The 15999-nt window shown below is 39.1% G+C and overlaps 1 pseudogene across 1 annotated transcript; it reads left to right on the top strand.

The window, feature by feature from the left end:
• The first annotated feature begins 10077 nt into the window (after positions 1–10077).
• Positions 10078–12493, top strand: LOC117084517 (annotated as a pseudogene). The gene has a single exon (XR_004437485.1). The product of XR_004437485.1 is annotated as an NADH-ubiquinone oxidoreductase chain 5-like (transcript).
• The last annotated feature ends 3506 nt before the right edge of the window (positions 12494–15999 follow it).

Genomic DNA, 15999 nt, shown 5'->3' with positions numbered 1-15999 from the left:
TCAGTAACCGACTCGATCAACTGGAAGAAAGAGTATCAGCGATTGAGGATCAATGAATGAAATGAAGTGAGAAGAGAAACCAAAACAAAAAAGAAAAAAAGAAATGAACAAAGCCTGCAAGAAGTATGGGATTATATAAAAAGACCAAATCTACGTCTGATTGGGGTGCCTGAAAGTGAGGGGGAAAATGGAACCAAGTTGGAAAACACTTCAGGATATCATCCAGGAGAACTTCCCCAACCTAGTAGGGCAGCCCAACATTCAAATTCAGGAAATACAGAGAACGCCACAAAGATACTCCTCCAGAAGAGCAACTCCAAGACACATAATTGCCAGATTCACCAAAGTTGAAATGAAGGAAAAATCTTAAGGGCAGCCAGAGAGAAAGGTCGGGTTACCCACAAAGGGAAGCCCATCAGACTAACAGCAGATCTCTCGGCAGAAACTCTCCAAGCCAGAAGAGCGTGGGGGCCAATATTCAACGTTCTTAAAGAAAAGAATTTTCAACCCAGAATTTCATATCCAGCCAAACTAAGTTTCATCAGTGAAGGAGAAATAAAATCCTTTACAGATAAGCAAATGCTTAGAAATTTTGTAACCATCAGGCCTGCCTTACAAGAGACCTTGAAGGAAGCCCTAAACATGGAAAGGAATAACCAGTGCCAGCCACCGCAAAAACATGCCAAAATGTAAAGACCATCGAGGCTAGGAAGAAACTGCATCAACTAACGAGCAAAATAACCAGTTAATATCATAATGGCAGGATCAAGTTCACACATAACAATATTAACCTTAAATGTAAATGGACTAAATGCTCCAATTAAAAGGCACAGACTGGCAAACTGGATAAAGAGTCAAGAACCATCAGTCTGCTGCATTCAGGAAACACATCTCACATGCAGAGACATACATAGGCTCAAAATAAAGGGATGGAGGAAGATCTACCAACGAAATGGAGAGCAAAAAAAGCAGGGGTTGCAATCCTAGTCTCTGAAAAAACACACTTTAAACCATCAAAGATCAAAAGAGACAAAGAAGGCCATTACATAATAGTAAAGGGATCAATTCAACAGGAAGAGCTAACTCTCCTAAATATATATGCACCCAAAACAGGAGCACCCAGATTCATAAAGCAAGCCTTAGAGACCTACAAAGAGTCTTAGACTCCCATACAATAATAACGGGAGACTTCAACACTCCACTGTCAACATTAGACAGATCAACGTGACAGAAAATTAACAAGGATATCCAGGAATTGAACTCATCTCTGTACCAAGCAGACCTAATAGACATCTATAGAACTCTCCACCCCAAATCAACAGAATATATATTATTCTCAGCACCACATCGCACTTATTCCAAAATTGACCACATAATTGGAAGTAAAGCACTCCTCAGCAAATGTAAAAGATCAGAAATTATAACAAACTGTCTCTCAGACCACAGTGCAATCAAACTAGAACTCAGGACTAAGAAACTCAATCAAAACCGCTCAACTACATGGAAACTGAACAACATGCTCCTGAATGACTACTGGGTACATAACGAAATGAAAGCAGAATAAAGATGTTCTTTGAAACAATGAGAACAAAGATACAACATACCAGAATCGCTGGGACACATTTAAAGCAGTGTGTAGAGGGAAATTTCTAGCACTAAATGCCCACAAGAGAAAGCAGGAAAGATCTAAAATTCACACTCTAACATAACAATTAAAAGAACTAGAGAGGCAAGAGCAAACACATTCAAAAGCTAGCAGAAGGCAAGAAATAACTAAGATCAGAGCAGAACTGAAGGAGATAGAGACACAAAAAACACTCCAAAAAATCAATGAATCCAGGAGTTGGTTTTTTGAAAAGATCAACAAAATTGACAGACCGCTAGCAAGACTAATAAAGAAGAAAAGAGAGACGAATCAAATAGACGCAATAAAAAATGATAAAGGGGATATCACCACCGACCCCACAGAAATACAAACAACCATCAGAGAATACTATAAATGCCTCTACGCAAATCAACTAGAAAATCTAGAAGAAATGGATAATTTCCTGGACACTTACACTCTCCCAAGACTAAACCAGGAAGTAATTGAATCCCTGAATAGAGCAATAGCAGGCTCTGAAATTGAGGCAACAATTAATAGCCTACCCACGAAAAAAAGTCCAGGACCAGATGGATTCATAGCTGAATTCTACCAGAGGTACAAGGAGGAGCTGGTACCATTCCTTCTGAACTATTCCAATCAATAGAAAAGAGGAATCCTCCCTAACTCATTTTATAAGGCCAACATCATCCTGATACCAAAGCCTGGCAGAGACACAACAAAAAAAGAGAATTTTAGACCAATATCCCTGATGAATATCGATGCAAAAATTCTCAATAAAATACTGGCAAACCGGATTCAGCAGCACATCAAAAAGCTTATCCACCATGATCAAGTGGCTTCATCCCTGGGATGCAAGGCTGGTTCAACATTCGCAAATCAATAAACGTAATCCAGCATATCAACAGAACCAAAGACAAGAACCACATGATTATCTCAATAGATACAGAAAAGGCTTTTGACAAAATCAACAGCCCTTATGCTAAAAACGCTCAACAAATTCGGTATAGATTGAACGTACCTCAAAATAATAAGAGCTATTTATGACAAACCCACAGCTAATATCATACTGAATGGGCAAAAACTGGAAAAATTCCCTTTGAAAACTGCACAAGACAGGAATGCCCTCTCTCACCACTCCTATTCAACATAGTGTTGGAAGTTCTGGCTAGGGCAATCAGGCAAGAGAAAGAAATCAAGGGTATCCAGTTAGGAAAAGAAGAAGTCAAATTATCCTGTTTGCAGATGACATGATTGTATATTTAGAAAACCCCATTGTCTCAGCCCAAAATCTCCTTAAGCTGATAAGCAACTTCAGCAAAGTCTCAGGATACAAAATTAATGTGAAAAAATCCCAAGCATTCTTATACAACAGTAACAGACAAGCAGAGAGCCAAATCAGGAATCAACTTCCATTCACAATTGCTTCAAAGAGAATAAAATACCTAGGAATCCAGCTTACAAGAGATGTAAAGGACCTCTTCAAGGAGAACTACAAACCACTGCTCAGTGAAATCAAAGAGGACACAAACAAATGGAAGAACATACCATGCTCATGGATAGGAAGAATCATATCGTGAAAATGGCCATACTGCCCAAGCTTATTTATAGATTCAATGCCATCCCCATCAAGCTACCAATGACTTTCTTCACAGAATTGGAAAAAACGTCTTTAAAGTTCATATGGAACCAAAAAAGAGCCTGCATTGCCAAGACAATCCTAATTCAAAAGGACAAAGCTGGAGGCGTCACGCCACCTGACTTCAAACTATACTACAAGGCTACAGTAACCAAAACAGCATGGTACTGGTACCAAAACAGAGATATAGACCAATGGAACAGAACAGAGTCCTCAGAAATAATACCACACATCTACAGCCATCTGATCTTTGACAAACCTGAGAGAAACAAGAAATGGGGAAAGGATTCCCTATTTAATAAATGGTGCTGGGAAAATTGGCTAGCCATAAGTAGAAAGCTGAAACTGGATCCTTTCCTTACCCCTTATACGAAGATTAATTCAAGATGGATTAGAGACTTAAATGTTAGACCTCATACCATAAAAACCCTAGAAGAAAATCTAGGTAGTACCACTCAGGACATAGGCATGGGCAAGGACTTCATGTCTAAAACACCAAAAGCAATGGCAGCAAAAGCCAAAATTGACAAATGGGATCTAATTAAACTAAAGAGCTTCTGCACAGCAAAAGAAACTACCATCAGAGTGAACAGGCAACCTACAGAATGGGAGAAAATTTTTGTAACCTACTCATCTGACAAAGGGCTAATATCCAGAATCACAAAGAACTCAAACAAATATACAAGAAAAAAACAAACAACCCCATCAAAAAGTGGGCAAAGGATATGAACAGACATTTCTCAAAAGAAGACATCCATACAGCCAACAGACACATGAAAAAATGCTCATCATCACTCGCCATCAGAGAAATGCAAATCAAAACCACAATGAGATACCATCTCACACCAGTTAGAATGGCAATCATTAAGAAGTCAGGAAACAACAGGTGTTGGAGAGGATGTGGAGAAATAGGAACACTTTTACACTGTTGGTGGGATTGTAACTAGTTCAACCATTATGGAAAACAGTATGGCGATTCCTCAAGGATCTAGAACTAGATGTACCATATGACCCAGCCATCCCACTACTGGGTATATACCCAAAGGATTATAATTATTCTACTACAAAGACACATGCACACGTATGTTTATTGCGGCACTATTCACAATAGCAAAGACTTGGAATCAACCCAAATGTCCATGTGTGACAGACTGGATTAAGAAAATGTGTCATATATACACCATGGAATACTATGCAACCATAAAAAAGAATGAGTTTGCGTCCTTTGTAGGGACATGGATGCAGCTGGAAAGCATCATCCTTAGCAAACTATCACAAGAAGAGAAAACCAAACACCGCATGTTCTCACTCATAGGTGGGAACTGAACAATGAGATCACTTGGACTTGGGAAGGGGAACATCACACACTGGGGCCTATCATGGGGAGGGGGGAGGAGGAGGGATTGCATTGGGGAGTTATACATGATATAAACGTCATGCACATGTACCCTAGAACTTAAAGTATAATAAAAAAAAAAAATTGACAGACCGCTAGCAAGACCAATAAAGGAGAAAAGAGAGAAGAATCAAATACATGCAACAAAAAATGATAAAGGGGATATCACCACCGACCCCACAGAAATACAAACTACCATCAGAGAATACTGTAAACACCTCTATGCAAATCAACTAGAAAATCTAGAAGAAATGGATAATTTCCTGGACACTTACACTCTCCTAAGACTAAACCAGAAGTTGAATCCCTGAATAGACCAATAGCAGGCTCTGAAATTGAGGCAATAATTAATAGCCTACCCACGAAAAAAAGTCCAGGACCAGATGGATTCACAGCTGAACTCTATCACATGTACAAGGAGGAGCTGGTACCATTCCTTCTGAAACTATTCCAATCAATAGAAAAAGAGGGAATCCTCCCTAACTCATTTTATGAGGCCAACATCATCCTGATGCCAAAGCCTGGCAGAGACACAACAAAAGAAGAGAATTTTAGACCAATATCCCTGATGAACATCGATACAAAAATCCTCAATAAAATACTGGCAAACGAAATCCAGCCGCACATCAAAAAACTTATCCACCATGATCAAGTGGACTTCATCCCTGGGATGCAAGACTGGTTCAACATTCGCAAATCAATAAACGTAGTCCAGCATATCAACAGAACCAAAGACAAGAACCACAAGATTATCTCAATAGATGCAGAAAAGGCTTTTGACAAAATTCAACAGCCCTTTATGCTAAAAACGCTCAATAAATTCGGTATTGATGGAACGTACCTCAAAATAATAAGAGCTATTTATGACAAACCCACAGCTAATATCATACTGAATGGGCAAAAACTGGAAAAATTCCCTTTGAAAACTGGCACAAGACAGGAATGCCCTCTCTCACCACTCCTATTCAACACAGTGTTGGAAGTTCTGGCTAAAGCAATCAGGCAAGAGAAAGAAATCAAGAGTATCCAGTTAGGAAAAGAAGAAATCAAATTGTCCCTGTTTGCAGATGACATGATTGTACATTTAGAAAACCCCATTGTCTCAGCCCAAAATCTCCTTAAGCTGATAAGCAACTTCAGCAAAGTCTCAGGATACAAAATTAATGTGCAAAAATCACAAGCATTCTTATAAACCAGTAACAGACATACAGAGAGCCAAATCATGAAGGAACTTCCATCCACAATTGCTTCAAAGAGAAAAAAATACCTAGGAATCCAACTTACAAGGGATGTAAAGGACCTCTTCAAGGAGAACTACAAACCACTGCTCAGTGAAATCAAAGAGGACACAAACAAATGGAAGAACATATCATGCTCACGGATAGGAAGAATCAATATCATGAAAATGGTCATACTGCTCAAGGTTATTTATAGATTCAATGCCATCCCCATCAAGCTACCAATGACTCTTCACAGAATTGGAAAAAACGTCTTTAAAGTTCATATGGAACCAAAAAAGAGCCCGCATTGCCAAGACAATCCTATGTCAAAAGAACAAAGCTGGAGGCATCACACTACCTGACTTCAAACAATACTACAATGCTACGGTAACCAAAACAGCATGGTACTGGTACCAAAACAGAGATATAGAGCAATGGAACAGAACAGAGTCCTCAGAAATAATACCACACATCTACAGCCATCTGATCTTTCACAAACCTGAGAGAAACAAGAAATGGGAAAGGATTCCCTATTTAATAAATGTTGCTGGGAAAATTGGCTAGCCATAAGTAGAAAGCTGAAACTGGATCCTTTCCTTACTCCGTTTATGAAAATTAATTCAAGACAGATTAGAGACTTAAATGTTAGACCTAATACCATAAAAACTCTAGAAGAAAACCTAGGTAGTATCATTCAGGACATAGGCATGGGCAAGAACTTCATGTCTAAAACACCAAAAGCAACTACAACAAAAGCCAAAATAGACAAATGGGATCTAATTAAACTAAAGAGCTTCTGCACAGCAAAAGAAACTACCATCAGAGTGAACAGGCAACCTACAGAATGGGAGAACATTTTTTGCAATCTACTCATTTGACAAAGGGCTAATATCCAGAACCCACAAAGAACTCAAACAAATTTACAAGAAAAAAACAAACAACCCCATCAAAAAGTGGGCAAAGGAAATGAACAGGCATTTCTCAAAAGAAGACATTCATACAGCCAACAGACACATGAAAAAATGCTCATCATCACTGGCCATCAGAGGAATGCAAATCAAAAGCACAATGAGATACCATCTCACCCCAGTTAGAATGGCAATCATTAAAAAGTCAGGAAACAACAGGTGCTGGAGAGGATTTGGAGAAATAGGAACACTTTTACACTGTTGGTGGGATTGTAAACTAGTTCAACCATTATGGAAAACAGTATGGCGATTCCTCAAGGATCTAGAACTAGATGTACCATGTGACTCTGCCATCCCATTACTGGGTTTATACAGAAAGGATCATAAATCATGCTGCTATAAAGACACATGCACACGTATGTTTATTGTGGCACTATTCACAATAGCAAAGACTTGGAATCAACCCAAATGTCCATCTGTGACAGACTGGGTAAGAGAATGTGGCACATATACACCATGGAATACTATGCAGCCATAAAAAATGATCAGGTTGTGTCCTTTGTAGGGACATGGATGCATCTGGAAACCATCATTCTTAGCAAACTATCACAAGAACAGAAAATCAAACAGCACATGTTCTCACTCATAGGCGGGAACTGAACAATGAGATCACTTGGACTCTGGAAGGGGAACATCACACACCGGGGCCTATCATGGGGAGGGGGAGGGGGAAGGGATTGTATTGGGAGTTATACCTGACGTAAATGATGAGTTGATGCGTGCTGACGAGTTGATGGGTGCAGCACACCAACATGGCACAAGTATACATATGTAACAATCCTGCACGTTATGCACATGTACCCTAGAACTTGAAGAAGAAGAAGAAAGAAGAAGAAGAAGAAGAAGAAGAAGAAGAAGAAGAAGAAATTAGTACAGTTGACTTCCAATCAACTTGTTTTGATGGCATTCGAAAGAGAATAATTAACCTAGTATTAAACTTAACAATTAACAGTCTCCTAACCTTACTACTGATAATTATCATATTCTGACTACCTCAACTCAATTCTTATACAGAAAAAACTAATCCTTACGAATGTGGTTTTGATCCACTAACCTCTGCTCGTATTCCTTTCTCCATAAAATTTTTCCTAGTTGCCATCACCTTTCTATTATTTGACCTAGAAATTGCCCTACTACTGCCCCTACCATGGGCCTTCCAAACGACAAACATCCTCATAATGATTAAATCATCCATCATATTAATCATCATCCTAATTCTTAGTCTGGCTTATGAATGCACTCAAAAAGGATTGGATTGAGCTGAATTGGTAAGTAGTTTAAACAAAACAAATGATTTCGACTCATTAGATTATGATAACCATACTAACCAAATGCCCTCCATCTACATAAACATTGCATTAGCATTTACCATTTCACTCCTAGGCATATTAACCTATTGTTCACACCTAATATCCTCCCTACTGTACCTAGAAGGAATAATACTGTCACTCTTTATTATAAGCACTCTCACAGCTTCAAACATGCATTTCTCCTTAGCTAGTATAATACCCATTGCCCTGTTAATATTTGCTGCTTGTGAAGCAGCAGTAGGCCTTGCCTTATTAATATCGATCTCTAACACATATGGCCTAGATTATATCCACAACCTAAGCTTACTTCAATGTCAAAAATAATTATCCCTACAATTATACTGCTACCGACAACATGATTTTCCAAAAATAACATAATCTGAATTAATATAACCATGCATAGTCTAGTTATTAGCCTTATTCCCCTACTATTCTTCAACCAAACTAACAACAATCTCCTCAACTATTCAACCTATTTATCTTCCAATCCACTGTACTACGCCCCTCCTAATATTAACTGCCTGGCTCTTACCCCTCATAATTATAGCAAGCCAATATCATTTACACAATGAATCCCCCCCATGAAAAAAGCTCTACCTCTCTATAATGGTTTCCCTACAAATCTCCCTAATTCTAACATTTATAGCCATAGAACTAGTCATAGTCTATATTTTATTTGAAACCACCCTCATCCCTACCCTAATTATCATCACCCGGTGAGGCAACCAAGCAGAACGCCTCAACGCAAGCACATGCTTTCTGTTCTATACACTCGCCGGCTCTCTCCCCCTACTTATCATACTAATCCATACCTGTAATAACCTAGGCTCACTAAACATTACATTACTAACACTTATGGCTCAAAATCTAGCAACTACTTGATCCCACAACCTTACTTGACTAGTATGCATAATAGCCTTTATAGTAAAAATGCCCCTATACGGCCCACACTTACAGCTTCCTAAGGCCCATGTTGAAGCCCTCATTGTCGGATCAATAGTTCTTGCCACAGTACTGCTAAAACAAGGCGGCTATGGCATAATACGACTCACCTCTATTCTTAACCCTTTAACAGAATATATAGCCTACCCATTCCTCATGCTATCTTTATGAGGTGTAATCATAACAAGTTCAACCTGTCTTCGACAAACAGACCTGAAGTCACTCATCGCGTACTCCTCTCTAAGTCACTATAGCCTAGTAATTATAGCTATAATTACAGTAATTATAAACCTAGTAATTATAGTAATTACTCCTCCCTAGTAATTATAGCCTCCCTCATTCAAACCCCCTGAAGCTTCATTGGTGCAATTATCCTTATAATTGCCCATGGACTCACTTCATCCATACGGTTCTGCCTAGCAAACTCAAACTATGAACGAACTCATAGCCACATTGTAATACTTTCTTGAGGACTCCAAACGCTACTTCCATTAATAGCCTTCTGATGGTTTACAGCAAATCTTCCTAATATTGCCTTACCCCCTACTATCAACCTAACAGGAGAACTCCTTGTAGTAATAACTTCATTTTCTTGATCATGTATTACCATTGTACTTACAGGACTCAATATACTAATTACAGTCCTTTACTCCCTCCATATATTTACCACAACACAACAAGGAGTACTTACACATCACATTATAACATAAAACTCTCCTTTACACAAGAAAACACATTAATATTTATACACCTTTCTCCTATTCTCCTCCTATCCCTTAACCCTAGTATTATTCTAGGTTTCACCTCTTGTAAATATAGTTTAACTAAAACATTAGATTGTGAATGTAACCATAGAAGCCTACTACTTCTTATTTACCAAGAAAGCTCTCAAGGACTGCTAATCCATGCCGCCGTATTTAACAAAATGGCTTTCTCAGCTTTTAAAGGATGACAGTTATCCATTGGTCTTAGGAACCAAAAACATTGGTGCAACTCCAAATAAAAGTAATAACCATGTACACCTCCATTACCATAATAACCCGGACATCTCTAATTCTCCCAATTACTATTACCTTTATTAACCCCAACAAAAAACACTTATACCCTAACTATGTAAAAACAATTATAATGTGTACTTTCCTTTACTACTAGCCTCCTTCCCACAACCCTATATATTTTCCTGGATCAAGAAACTATTTCAAACTGACATTGAGTAATGATCCAAACATTAGAATTAACACTAAGTTTCAAATTAGACTATTTTTCCATAATATTTATCCCAATCGCACTATTCATTACTTGGTCCATTATGGAGTTCTCATTATGATATATAAGCTCAGACCCAAACATTAACCAATTCTTTAAATATCTTCTTATTTTCCTCACCACTGTATTAATTCTAGTTACTGCCAACAACCTCTTCCAACTTTTCATTGGGTGAGAAGGCGTAGGAATTATATCCTTTCTACTAATTAGCTGATGGCACGCTCGAACAGATGACAACACAGCAGCCATCCAAGCAATTCTATATAACCGCATTGGCGACATTGGCTTTATCCTAATCATAACATGATTTCTCCTACATTATAACTCATGGGACTTTCAACAAATATTTATCCTAGACTCCAACTCAAGTCTTCTCCCACTGATAGGCCTTCTCCTAGCAGCAACAGGAAAATCAGCTCAACTTGGCCTCCACCCTTGACTACCCTCCGTCATAGAAGGCCCAACTCCAGTCTCAGCCCTACTCCATTCCAGCACCATAGCCGTTGCTGGGGTGTTTCTACTTATCTGCTTCCACCTTCTAATAGAAAATAACACATTAATTCAAAACCTTACACTATGCCTAGGGGCCATTACCACCATATTCACAGCAGTTTGCACCCTAACACAAAATGATATCAAAAAAATTGTAGCCTTCTCTACCTCAAGTCAACTAGGCCTAATGATAGTCACTATCGGCATCAACCAACCATACTTAGCATTCCTACACATCTGCACCCATGCCTTCTTCAAAGCTATACTATTTATTTGCTCCGGATCTATCATCCACAACCTAAACAATGAACAAGACATCCAAAAAATAGGAGGATTATTTAAAACAATACCCTCACTTCAACTTCCCTAACCATCGCTACCCTAGCACTCACAGGCATGCCTTTTCTCACAGGCTTCTACTCCAAAGATCTTATCATCGAAACCGCAAACACATCATATACCAACGCCTGAGCCCTATCTATCACTCTCATTGCCACTTCCCTAACAAGCGCCTACAGTACTCGAACTATCCTCCTCACCCTAACAGGACAACCTCACTTCCCAACCTCAATCAACATTAACGAAAATAACCCCACCCTATTAAACCCAATCAAATGCCTCACAATCGGTAGTCTACTCGCAGGATTTTTCATCACCAATAATATCTCCCCTACCTCACTCCCCCAGTCAACAACGCCCCACCATCTAAAACTCTTAGCCCTATATGTAACCGCCCTAGGCTTTCTAGTAGCCCTAGATCTTACCCTTATAACCAATAAACTTAAAATGCGCACCCCATCATACATATTTACATTCTCTAATATGCTAGGATATTTTCCCACTACAATTCATCACATAACTCCCTACCAAAACCTACTTATAAGCCAAAATCTAGCTTCCCTTTTACTAGACTCAATCTGACTAGAAAAATCTATGCCTAAAACAATTTCGCACACCCACATTATTACCTCCATCATCACAACCACCCAAAAAGGCATAATCAAGTTTTACTTTCTCTCTTTCCTTATCCCCCTTATCCTAACTCTATTCCTAGTAACATAACCTATTACCTCGAGTAATCTCAATCACAATATATACACCAACAAATAACGTTCAACCAGTAACCACTACTAATCAGCGCCCATAATCATACAAAGCACCCGCACCAATAGAATCCCCTCGAATTAACCCTGATCCGTCTCCCCCAAAAATCACCCAACTCCCTATATTATTAAAATTAACCACCACCACTAACCCATCAAAATCTAAAACTCATAAAACTAACCATACCTCCATCACTAATCCTACCAGAAGACTCCCCAAAACCTCAAACCCTGAACCCCATGCCTCAGGATACTCTTCAATAGCCATTGCCATAGTATAACCAAAAACAACTATCATACCTCCCAAATAAATTAAAATTATCATTAAACCCATGTAAGTTCCCCCATAATTTAAAATAATTACACAACCAATCACACCGCTAACAATCAATGCTAAACCCCCATAAATAGGAGAAGGCTTAGAAGAAAACCCCACAAATCCCATAACCAATAATACACTTAATAAAAATAAAATATATGTCATTGTTTCCACATGGACCCCAGCCATGACCAATGATATGAAAAACCATCGTTGTATTTCAACTACAGAAACATTAATGATCCCAACACGCAAATCTAATCCGATCATAAAAATAATCAACCACTCCCTCATCGACTTACCCACCCCATCCAACATTTCTATATGATGAAACTTTGGCTCACTCCTTGCAACTTGCCTAATAATTCTACAAATTATTACAGGTCTATTCCTAGCAATACACTACTCACCAGACATCTCCTCCACCTTCTCTTCAGTCGCACACATTACCTGAGATGTAAACTACGGCTGAACCATTCGCTATCTCCACGCTAACTGTGCCTCTATATTCTTTATCTGCCTCTTTCTACATGTAGGCCGAGGCCTATACTACAGCTCATTCCTTCTTCTAGAAACCTGAAACATCGGCATTGCACTTCTACTTATAACCATAGCAACAGCCTTCATAAGCTACGTACTCCCATGAGGCCAAATATCATTCTGGGGTGCCACAGTAATCACAAACCTACTATCAGCAATTCCATATATCGGAACCAATCTCGTCCAATGAGTCTGAGGCAGATACTCCATCGACAGTCCCACTCTCACACAATTATTCACCCTTCCCTTCATCCTATCTTTCATTATCACAGCCCTCGCGACTCTACATCTACTACTTCTACACAAAACAGGATCAAATAACCCCTGCGGAATTTCCTCCCACTCCAACAAATTACCTTTCATTCCTACTACACGATCAAAGATTTCCTAGGCCTAACCCTTCTCCTTCTTACCTTAATAACATTAGTATTATTCTCACCTGATCTTTTAAGTGACCCAGATAACTACACTCCAGCCAATCCACTAAGCACTCCCCACACGTTAAACCAGAATGATACTTCCTATTCGCATATGCAATCCTACAATCTATCCCTAATAAATTAGGAGGAGTAATAGCACTCCTCCTACCAATCCTCATCTTAACGATCATACCTATACTCCACAAATCCAAACAACAAAGTATAGCATTCTGCCCCCTTAGCCAATCCCTATTCTGACTGCTAATCACAATTCTACTAACTCTCACTTGAATCGGAGGCCAACCGGTAAACCAACCATTTATCATTATTGGACAGATAGCATCCATTATATACTTCACCACAATTCTAATCTTAATACCACTTGCCTCCTTAACCGAAAGCAATCTACTCAAGTGAACCTGCCCTTGTAGTACAAATTAATATACCAGTCTTGTAAACCAGAAATGGAATCTTCTCCCTAGGGCAACTCAGAAAGAAAGTACTTAACTTCACCACCAACACCCAAAGCTGGCATTCTAATTTGAACTACTTTCTGTATTCTATGGGGTGCAAGCTTTAAATGTAACTTAAGTACTAATTTATTTTAACACACTCCTATGTAAATCATGCATTACTGCTAGCCAACATGAATATTATATAGTACTATAAATGCTTAACTGTACGTAGTACATATTCTTACATATTTACTAGCAACCCTCGAAAACATGCTTACAAGCAAGAACTCTAATAAATTAGTCAACTGTAAAACATAACCCTAATATCCAAAGTCCAAACACCTCCCCTAGAATATCAACTAGCCTAGTCCTTTATTCATCGTACATAGTACATTACATCGCCCATCGGGCACAGCACATTTCACTCAAAAAAATCCTCATCACCACGGATACCCCCCTCACTTAGGTGTCCCTTGTTCACCATCCTCCGTGAAATCAATATCCTGAACAAGAGTGCTACTCTTCACGCTCCGGGCCCATAACTCGTTGGGGTAGCTACCATCAACTGTATCCGGCATCCGGTTCTTACCTCAGGGCCATATAACCAAGATCGCCCACACGTTCCCCTTAAATAAGACATCTCCATGGATCATGGGTCTATCACCCTATTAACCAGTCACGGGAGCTCTCCATGCATTTGGTATTTTTTATCTCGGGTGTGCACGCGACCCCATCGCAGAAAGCTGGTCCCGCCACACCATATGTCGCAGGATCTGTCTTTGATTCCTGGTTCATACCATTGTTGATCGCACCTACGTTCAATATTCCAGCCCCGCATAATACCATAAGGTGTTATTTAATTCATGCTTGTAGGACATGCCAATAATCTAGTATACGGTGTAACCCTCATTGCACTATAAAATCACAACAAATTTTTACCAAATCTCCCCTCCCCATCTCTGACTTTTTCCCCCAAAAACTCACTTTTGCCAAACCCCAAAAACAAAAGCCTTACTCCACTTAGCCAGAGCTTATATTCTTATCTTTTAGCTATGCATAACTTCAACTGCTACCCCTCAACTAATATAAATCTACTTCACCTTAACACTCTCAACTTCAATTTCTTCTTTTTCTTTACTTTTTTCCTTTTTTCCTACACACTTACCCACTACCAGACCTATACCCTTATTATCACAACCCCAAAGGTAGCACTTCATAATTATGTACTTTTTCCTGGTTTATGTAGCTTAATTTACCTAAAGCAAGACACTGAAAATGCCTAGACGGCTTTGCACACCCCATAAACAGATAGGTTTGGTCCTAGCCTTTCTATTAACTCTTAGCAAGATTATACATGCAAGCATCCCCGTCCCAGTGAAGACACCCTATAAATAACCACGATCAAAAGGAGTAAGCATCAAGCATGCACAACGGAGCTCAAAACACTTTGCTCAGCCACACCCCCACAGGAAACAGCAGTGACAAACCTATAGCAATAAATGAAAGTTTAACTAAGCTATGCTACATTTAGGGTTGGTTAATTTCATGCCAGCCACCACGGCCATACGATTAACGCAAGCTAATAAAGACTGGCATAAAGTGTTTTAGATCTAGTTCAATAAAGCTGAACTCCATCGAAATTGTAAAACCTTAGCTGATGTAAAATAAACTACGAAAGTGGCTTTAAAATTTCTGAATACACAATAGCTAAGACTCAAAATGGGATTAGATACCCCACTATGCTTAGCCTTAAACTTCAATAGTTAAAACAACAAAACTACTCGCCAGAATACTACAAGCAACAGCTTAAAACTCAAAGGACTTGGCGGTGCTTCACATCCCTCTAGAGGACCCTGTTCTATAATCCATAAACCCCGATCCACCCCACCATCTCTTGCTCAGCCTATATACTGCCATCCTCAGCAAACCCTAATAAAGGCCACAAAGTAAGCATAAATGCCCCCGCAAAAACGTTAGGTCAAGGTGTAGCTTATGAGATGGTAAAAAATGGGCTACATTTTCTACCCCAGAAAACCCTACGATAATTCTTATGAAACCTAAGAGTCCAAGAGGATTTAGCAGTATATTAAGAATACAGTGCTTAATTGAACCGGGCCATAAAGCATACACACACTGCCCGTCACTCTCCTCAAGTATATTTAAGGACTAATTTAACTAAACACCTCTAGCATTTATATAGAGGAGGTAAGTCGTAACACGGTAAGTGTACTGGAAAGTGCACTTGGATAAACCAAGGCATAGCTTAACATAAAGCATCCGGCTTACACCCAGAAGATCTCAATATCATTTGATTGCCTTGAGCTAAC

Source organism: Trachypithecus francoisi, unplaced genomic scaffold (assembly GCF_009764315.1).
Source record: "Trachypithecus francoisi isolate TF-2019V2 unplaced genomic scaffold, Tfra_2.0 Contig00497, whole genome shotgun sequence".
NCBI classification, from domain to species: domain Eukaryota; kingdom Metazoa; phylum Chordata; class Mammalia; order Primates; family Cercopithecidae; genus Trachypithecus; species Trachypithecus francoisi.
This window is presented reverse-complemented; position numbering and strand designations above follow the sequence as displayed.